At 37.6% G+C, this 9,022-nt stretch overlaps 1 long non-coding RNA gene across 2 annotated transcripts; it reads right to left on the bottom strand.

Moving 5' to 3' along the window:
• Nucleotides 1–2,358: 2,358 nt before the first annotated feature.
• Nucleotides 2,359–4,397, bottom strand: LOC148723983 (uncharacterized). 2 transcript variants are annotated; one of them, XR_015991857.1, is made up of 3 exons: nt 3,763–4,374; nt 3,459–3,563; nt 2,359–2,970 (listed from the first exon to the last, which is right to left on the bottom strand). It is a non-coding gene; the product is annotated as an uncharacterized LOC148723983 (long non-coding RNA). The 2 variants fall into 2 exon arrangements; XR_015991856.1 differs by having other exon boundaries at nt 2,359–3,563; nt 3,763–4,397.
• Nucleotides 4,398–9,022: the final 4,625 nt, after the last annotated feature.

Genomic DNA, 9,022 nt, shown 5'->3' with positions numbered 1-9,022 from the left:
TTCACTGAGGAAAAACTGGTTTATTTCAAAAAGACATATATAATTAAGATGGCTCCCTATAGGGCAACCAGGTAAGTGCCCAAAAAGGAGATTTGACCAAAGTGGGGACATAATTCGTGCATTATACCAAGAAAAAGCAGATTTAAGAATTAATGCACAGAGAATTTTTAATTAGAATCCAAATCTCTACTTTTACAAAAAAAATTACAAATGAAAGTTATAGTTCGCCCACCATCTCTCAATTGCAGGCAGAGTCCTGATTCCTTTGAGATGTTCTCAGAGCTCTTTCCTCAGTTATTTTCTCTACCTTCAGACATCATACTATTTCGTGCCAACATGCCGGTTTCCAGCTTATCTCAGTCCGCTTGCTCTTCTGCTTTCCATGTTGTGTCCGCATGGTAACCAGCGGAAGCGGGTGTACCAAGAGGCTTGGCAGAACTGTTGATTTCGAAAATAACATATAAACGGATTGATTGCTGCTGAAGTAAAAGCGATTGTCTCAACCCAAGGCCACACAACAGAGATCAATAAAACAGAAGAACATGATTAGTTATAACTAGGTAACTACGAGAGTACCAAAATTGGACTAAGACTGGTTACAAATGCCAGCGAAGTACACAACAATGCAACATAAATATTATCCTCGTTTTTTACCGGCAAGCTCGAGAAGGAAGACCCACCGAAGACAACCAAACCAATATAATAACTGTGTGACATCTTTTCTTGGATACAATTTCCTGATAACGGGATAGAAACCGAATCGTAATAAATTAAACCGGTCGACAGAAACATAGCGAATACTGAAAACGGTGGCGGTGGATGCGTAAACCCTTAACCCTTTTGTGACGTTGAGCAAAACTTTAAGACATGGATGAGACGAATCAAACATCTGATGACAATCCACAAGGGGCCTACAAAAAGCCCGACGGAAAAATTTGCTACGGACAAAGAGGCCAAGAAGTGGTAATAGTTTCTTAGAGCAACTATAACGTAATTGCATTTTTAGTCACGGCTCAAATCGAAAACTGGACCGTGACAAGGAGAGCCACACTGAAAGAACAATGGATGCGGCACTGCTGAAAATTTCGAGCGGGCGGCTTTCATTCACAGACCAAGTGGTGTTCAGCTACAGCATGAAAGAAGAAGAAAGTAAGCTTGGAAATGAAATGCTAGAAATTTTCTTGTCCTCTCTACAAAAAAAAAATGTTACAGAAATGAACTAGAATTTTTCTGCATTTTTTGATAGATACTCTATTTATTGACAGGCATGTCTCATTAATCTGAATTCTGAAGCTCCCGAAAACGGCTAAAGAGTTGCAAAGAACATCTCCTCTCTGGGATGTGTGGAAATCTTAATCAATGTCTTAATCTTTCCCTATTGCTCGTTATCGCTGAAGAAGAATCACCGTTACGTTTGATTTCGTAGAAAATAATGAAAAACCAATATGAACAGGAAAGTTTCCCATGACATGCACCTGCTTTTAGCGAGAGGATGTCTACGAGAAAACCCTTGATTGTAGGAACTCAAATTGTTAGCGACTCCTGGTTTACAGTTCAACGGATTTTGAGCTCATCAAAAAAGTACACGTATTCTTGGTTCAAATGGCGCGGGTCCGATTCCGAGCAAGTCAGTGGACGGATTTTAAGGAGCCTAATATGATACTAGACAAGAATGAAGTAGTAATCCCAAAAAATATTTAGTTTTAATTTGTAATAATTTGTCTTCAGGTGTAAATGAAGAAATTCGTTTTGTTTGTTCCTTTCCTCCTCGTGCTTTCTCGTTATACGCACATGGCTTGCAGAGTCAAGTACGGCGAAAGGCTCGGAGAAACTATTTATTTCGAAAGTAATATATAAATGGATTGATTTCTAATACAGCAAAAGTGATAGTCTAAATCCAAAGCAGTTTTCCAGCATATCATGGGCCCTTAGCTTGAATTTGTTTAAATTGTAAATTATGAAGAACTCGATGAAATTACCGACTATTTTAAGATTAATTTTTAATTCGAAGCTTACTACATTTCTCCCCTTTATTGTTGAATGAGACTACTTACTATGATATTCAGCTTCAAATTAGACATTTGGTTTGGGTAGATTCAAGTGCCCTCTGAGCTGGTCTAAGAGTGTGACACGTTTGGGATCAGCGTTAAAAAAGATCTTTTAGCTAGCGCTGTTGACTTTTATATGTTTTTTTTTTATGATTCAAGTGCCCCCTGAGCTGGTCTATGAGTGTGAAACGTTTGAGATCAACGTTAAAAAAGAAATCTTTTAGCTGTTGACTTTTATATGTTTTTTTTTCAAGAGCCCCCTGAGCTGGTCTTTGAGTGTAACATGTTTGAGTGTAACATCTTTTAGCTGTTGACTTTTATATGTTTTTTATTCAAGAGCCCCCTGAGCTGGTCTTTGAGTGTAACATGTTTGAGATTAGCGTTTAAAAAAAATCTTCAAGCCGTTTATTTTTGCTGTTATTTCAAATCTTCCTTTTTTAATGTACAAATTAAAGTTGGAGACTGTTTCAACATTATTTATCAACGGTAGAGTCCTGTTTCCTCTACTGAGGTGTCCTCAGAGCTCTGTCTCTTTAACCGCCACATCTCTTAATCTTTCATCTTTCGTACCATCAGCGGTATCCTGCTGAAAGGTACGGCAGAAGGCCTGGCGGAACTGTTTATTTCGAAAGCAATATGTGAATGGATTGATTGCTGATGAAGTAAATGCGATTTTTTCAACCCAAGGCCACACAATAAACATCAATGCATTGAATTTATCCGGTCCCCCCTTTACCAAAGCATAACAAAGGTCAAGAAACGGCAGAATTAAACTGGGCATCCATGTGATATTATAAGCCCCCAAAACAAAACCGATTGTCTTCATAGCTTTCAAGCTTTGCAGAGAACGAACTTTAAAATTGTCGTTGTACATTGAAGGTTTTCTCCTGCTTATATTTTAAGAAATTGTTTTTCTGCCGATCTGAAAATAAAAAGATAAGAAAATGAAACTACTAGTAGCGGAATAAAAAATGCAATAAATCCCATCGAAATACACAGAACAGCAACATTTAAAACTTTCTCTTTTGATAAAAGCTCGGTCGGTATATACAACGTCGAGAAAGGAAGACCCAATGAAGATAACCACACCAAAACTATCACTGTGTGACACCTTTTTTTCGTTACCGTGTCCTGAAATGGAAACCGAGTCGAAATAAAGCGGTCAATAGAAACACAGCAAATGTTGAAAGTGGTGGCGGCGGTTGTGGGAATCCACAATGCCAAAGTAAAATCAAACAAAGTGCTATGAAGTGGTGGCTGAATCCAACATCTGATAGCAATCCAAACAGGATCTATGGCAAGGCCAACGAAAAAGTCCGCTATGGATAACGATGCTAAAAACCGATTGGAAACTGTTCGTAAAGACTTGTTTTTATAGAACAACCACAACATAACCGTGTTTCCACTTACAGCTATAAAACTGCAAAAGGAGAGCCACACTGACAGAACAATGGATGCTGCACTGCTGAGATAAACCTTCGGGTGGCTTTCATTCATGATGGGATCGTTTTTCAGCTGCACAGGAAAGAAATGAAAGTAAATTTTGGATATGCGTGCAACATTTTCGTCCTCTATACAATCCAAACAGATGTTGCAGAAATGTTTTCGCATGAATCATCATCATAATTTATCCAGATATTCCTTTTGTTGACAGGCATGTCATGTATTAATCCCGAAAATGGTAGAAGATTATCTCTATGAAAATGTTACGTACTCTCCATGAATGTCTAAACCTTCCCCGAGCTCTCACTATCGATAAAGAAAATCACCGATGTGATTGACTTTGTGGGAAATATGAAAAAAAAAAAAAAAAATTAAAAGGAAAAGTCTTCTTTGACAAGCAGCTGTTTCAGCGACAGGGTGTCTATATGAAACTCTTAATTTTGGGTACTCATATTATTAACGGCCCCTGTTTAAAATTTAAGTGCAGTTTAACACTAATCACAAATATCTACAAACTAATCGATTGAGGCCCTAAACTTCTGTAAAAGGTAAATATTTTTTATAAATAGTTTGTATATATTTTAACAATGCTGTTGAAGGACAACATGAACAAATTAAATAATCACAAACAATTCGTGAGGAGGCGTGAGTCTGACTCCACCGAGTCGTATGACCAATTTGAATCTTAATGTTAGTCTGAAGTCCAATCTGACAACAGAAATTCTATCTGTGTCTAGAATTAATTATAAGTATGCTTCCTAAAATAATTCGTAATACTAATCTGTTATAATTTGTTCTGGCGGTGGTGTGTTCGATCTGGTGGAAATTATTTCTTTAGGAGAATCTTAACTGAGGATATTCTGTGGGTGTACTTTATCTTCACCGCCTCATCGCTTTGGCGGTGTTTTTGGCTGAGCACTTCTTGAGGAGTTTCTCTTTACAGCTGCTTGTGAACCTTTAAAATGAATCGGATCTGCCGCCCAATTAGCCGTCCATGGATTCCCTTCTCGCAGGTCTTCGTATAACACTATGGCCTCAACAAATAGGAATGAATTATTAGAATAATGAATAAAGATTTGACTTAGACAAGTTGTCTCTATGTCATTGGTGGTTGGCACACAATGAGGGGAACGGAAACGATAATATAAGTGAGAGGGTTTTATCTTTCTGCCTTCTTACACCAGTCACGCAAGCTGGCTTACCCTTATGTCAGGGTACAAGGAAAAATGGACTCATTATTTCTATTATTCTCTCAAGATAAGCACGCAAAAAAGATTCAACTGTTGCCAATTTTTAAAATTCTATAACGTATTGTGCGGAATGTGTTTTCATTCATCAATTTGCAGATTATCCTCTCTTAATCTCACATCCTGCTTCAGACAGTACTTTTGTAGGAGCAAGCTATAGGAAGACGGAAGAGTCGTTAAGAGGTTTTATTACACGACTCGGGCAGTCAGAGGGCCAATAACTAAAATCAACCAATCAAAATGCTCTATTGCCGGTCAATATTCTCTCAGTATTGGACCGGGCACTGTCCCGAATGGTCCCGAATGATACCGCACTTGTGTCCCTTTCAACTTCAGTCGTATGATAAATCTCTTATTAACCAAGCTTGCTCGGGACCGCACTGGAAGAATATCGGACCTCGGTCTTTTTTGTAAGGACCTCGCTGCGCTCGGTCCGTACTGTACTCTTACCGATATTCTCCCAGTACGGCCCTCGTGCTTGGTTAATCAGATATATTGCACTGGTAGCTATATTCATAATAAGCTGATTTACAGCGAGTGTACAAGAAAGTTAGAAAATACAAATTTTCCATACTTCCTACCGACCAGACAGACATTCCTCACTGAAACTGAAATTTCTTTGCACGAGTCGTCATATTATTCTTATGCAGAAATGCAAATGCTTTCGAGAGCTATAAACGCATTACATTAGCCATCCAATGAATTTTTTATTTATTAAACTCCCTAAGGCTGAACGCAAATAAAAGTACAAATTTTGAAGCGATGACAGTGAAAGGAGGAAATTCTAGTGGACAGCAAAGGGTACTCTTCAGGTTTAACATGAAACTGGTTCAACGGATCTACGTCAAGAATATTTTTGGCCTGAAACTAAAAAAAAAAAACTGTCATAGCCATACTGATTATTTATTTTCATCTGAAATATTTCAGAGATATTTTTGGCCTGAAACTGAAAAAAGAAAGATGGTTATAGCCATACTGGAGATCATTTATTTTCGGAATGAAAATGAGTCACACCCATGTATTGTTTTGATTTTTTGTCAAAAGGGGAAATCAAATCGGATACTTAAAAATACATTTGTAGAGGCATATCTTCATTTTTTCGGTGCAGTGTACAAGAGAACTTCCTTGGGTATTCTTTCTACAATTGTACTTTGTTCCCAATCTCTGTTATTCTTAATTTTTGGTTAAACTATTTCCTTAATAATTACCTTTAAAACCTTAAGAGCAGCATCTTATTTCTTCTTGCAATATGACCTATGAATCAAGTATAAAAGACACGGGAATAGGAAATGAGTGCCTGTCGAAGAAGATTCTGCTCGATAAATGAACTCTCTTTGTTATATTAATGAAATAGGAATAGAGAAAAGTATGAACAATATGCAGAATCGGCCAAGAAGATATCTAGAATATATTTTCAATCTAAAGATACGTTTTGATCTAATTTTCACTTTTCTTTATTTGCATAAGCTCTAAAAAAGACTATGAATACGAATTACAGTTTCAATTCAAGGGAATAAACTGTCCACACTGGATTGTAATAAGTCTGATCCTTGATTTTCTTTGACTGAAGGTAACGAATGTTGGCTGCCCGGACGAACATCTCAGTCGTGCAGCATCCATCGTTTTATCAGTGTGGTTCTCCTTGTCTGGCTTTGCTACTGTTGCTGGAAATACCGTTGTATTGTGGTTGGTCAAAAACGAGTCTTAACAAACAATTTCCAGCCGTCTCTTAGCCTCGCTTCCCTTGGCGAACTTTTGCCTGGACTTGTTGCGGATCCCTTGGTTATGGCTGGATATTTCTCTCAGCCCTAATATAACAGTACAGTGATTGAACATATCTTATGGATTCACTCTACAGCCTGCACATCGTTGAGTTTTTCCTGTGTTTCCGTTGACAGGTTGATCGCCTTTCGGTTCCTTTCCCGCGCTATCAAGAAATTGTAACCAAGAAATGTTATTATAGAGCGATAACTGCGGTTTGGCTTATATCACTGCCGTCTACTTTCTTAATGATGATTGTAAAGAATGAACTAAATAGTGTCATCGTGCAGAACTATGCGGGTTTTTCTTCACCTCTTTAAAATTCTCTTTTCAGTATTTGTGGTAACATTATGCTATATTTTCATTTTTTAAGCAGCCCGAGTACAATACAGAAGAGAAAAGAAGAAAAATGGAAACTCCAATCACCACAAACTCCGAGCTGATAAAAACTTTCAAAGCCATAAAAGCAGTTGGAATCGTTTTGAGTGTTTGTATCATAACATGCTTGCCCTGTTTAATCCTGACTACTGTAAATTATCATTATCATACAAGAGCGTCTAGACAGGGTGATACTAGTGGGTTAAATGTGTTGAATTTCGAATTCAAAATTAGTGTCCAAGTAATACGTGATTTTATACTCGATGCAGGTTGTGCGTATTCCTAATTTTAGTAAACTCAAGCAGGGGAGGCCACGTCCACGGCATTTGAAACAATTGCTTAAAAGATGAACTGAATGGGCCATTTACAGATACATCGCGAGTCCAAATTTGACTTGAAAAGAACATCTGCATAAAAGTAATATGATGATTCATGCAAAAGCAATTCACTTTCAGTAACATGTGCTTGTTTTGTAAAGATGACATGCAAGTTTCAGTTTCCCAAGCTTCCTTTTTTTTCTCTGCTCTAGTTGTATATAATCTTACCATGAATGATAGCCACCCGCAAGAACATTTCAGTTTTGCAGCGTCAATTGTTCTTTCATGGTCGGCTTTTTCGTACAGTTTTGCAGCTTTGACTGGAATCCCCCTCATATTGGGGTTTTTCAAGGAAAACGAGTCTCTACGAGCAATTTCAAATATATGCACTAAATAGAGCTTCAGTTCGTTTCAACATCATCTATTTATGGCAGGCAGATTACTTTCTCCTTAAGCTGTCGTCAGAGCTTTGTCCCTCTAATCGCCATATCTTCAGATCTGAAACCATTTCGCCCCATCAGGTTTCCAGCTGATCTCAGCTCAGTTGTTCTTGGAGGTTCCTCGGTGTGTCCACAGGGTTACCAACGAAAGGTACGCCGAAAGACGAAAGTATTATATAAACGAAAGTATTATATAAACGAAAGTATTATATAAACGAAAGTATTATATAAACGAAAGTATTATATAAACGAAAGTATTATATAAACGAAAGTATTATATAAACGAAAGTGTTATACGTCGAAAGTATTATATAAATGGATTGATTGCCGATGAAGTAAGAGAGATTGTCTCAACTCATTTTATCGGGGTAAAATAACAAGTAAACAAACAGCACAACAAAACTTGGCATCTATGTGACAGTGCGAGCACCCAAAACAAAACCGATTGTTTTAATAGCTTTGAAACTTTGCATAGAACGAACTCTAATATCATTTTTGTATATTGTAAGATTTTCTCCTACTAATATTCTTTGAAATTGTTTTGCCGATTCAAAAATACAAAAATAAGAACTTGAGATTACTAATAATGGGACAAAAAAAAATCATAATGCCACCGAAACCATAGCAATGCAAGATTAATATATTCCTCTTCGGACAAAAGCTTACCATGTGCACACAACGTTAGCAAAGGAAAACTCAATAAAAATAGCCACACCAAAATAATGACTGTGTTAAATCTTTCCTTGGTTATGATGGGCTAATAACGGAAAGTAAACAGAATGGCAATACCGGTCGAGAGCAAATGGTGATAGCAGAGGAGGCGGTTGTGTGAATCTACAACCATGTATTGTTACAATGCTTTACTTGGTTGACTCTTGGTAATTTTTATCACCAGTTGTACCTTCACATTCCTTAAAGGCCCATTTTCAACCGAGATGCCTTGCGCGCCCAGATCATTTTTCATATATGAAAAATACGCTATTTTCCTCGAAGTTGCGGAATCGCTTTGATATCTTCTTCCATCTTACTAATTAGGGCTTTCAAAGTTCCATCTTGAATCATGTGTGAACAACAAGCTATCGAAGTATCCATATCAGTAAATAGTTTTTAATTCTTACATGTATGACGGTGAAAAACGTCATTTGAAAAGTTGATGCCGCCGAAGAAGCGGTCTAGAGGAAGGCCGGGTCTGCCCGGCTCGGCAAAGGTTATTCGACTTCGAGAGTCTGTGTATGATTTATGGAGGGCAAGGAAAACAACAATGGGTTTCGGTAACACGACAGACAGTGCTTTTGCAGAAATGTTATTGCATTGTTCCTACGATGGAACTAGAGACTCCGGGGAGATTTTTTCGAGGTGAGAATAATTATTTGACAGATTTTTACTTG

Source organism: Stylophora pistillata, chromosome 9 (genome assembly GCF_964205215.1).
Source record: "Stylophora pistillata chromosome 9, jaStyPist1.2, whole genome shotgun sequence".
Lineage (NCBI taxonomy): Eukaryota > Metazoa > Cnidaria > Anthozoa > Scleractinia > Pocilloporidae > Stylophora > Stylophora pistillata.
This window is presented reverse-complemented; position numbering and strand designations above follow the sequence as displayed.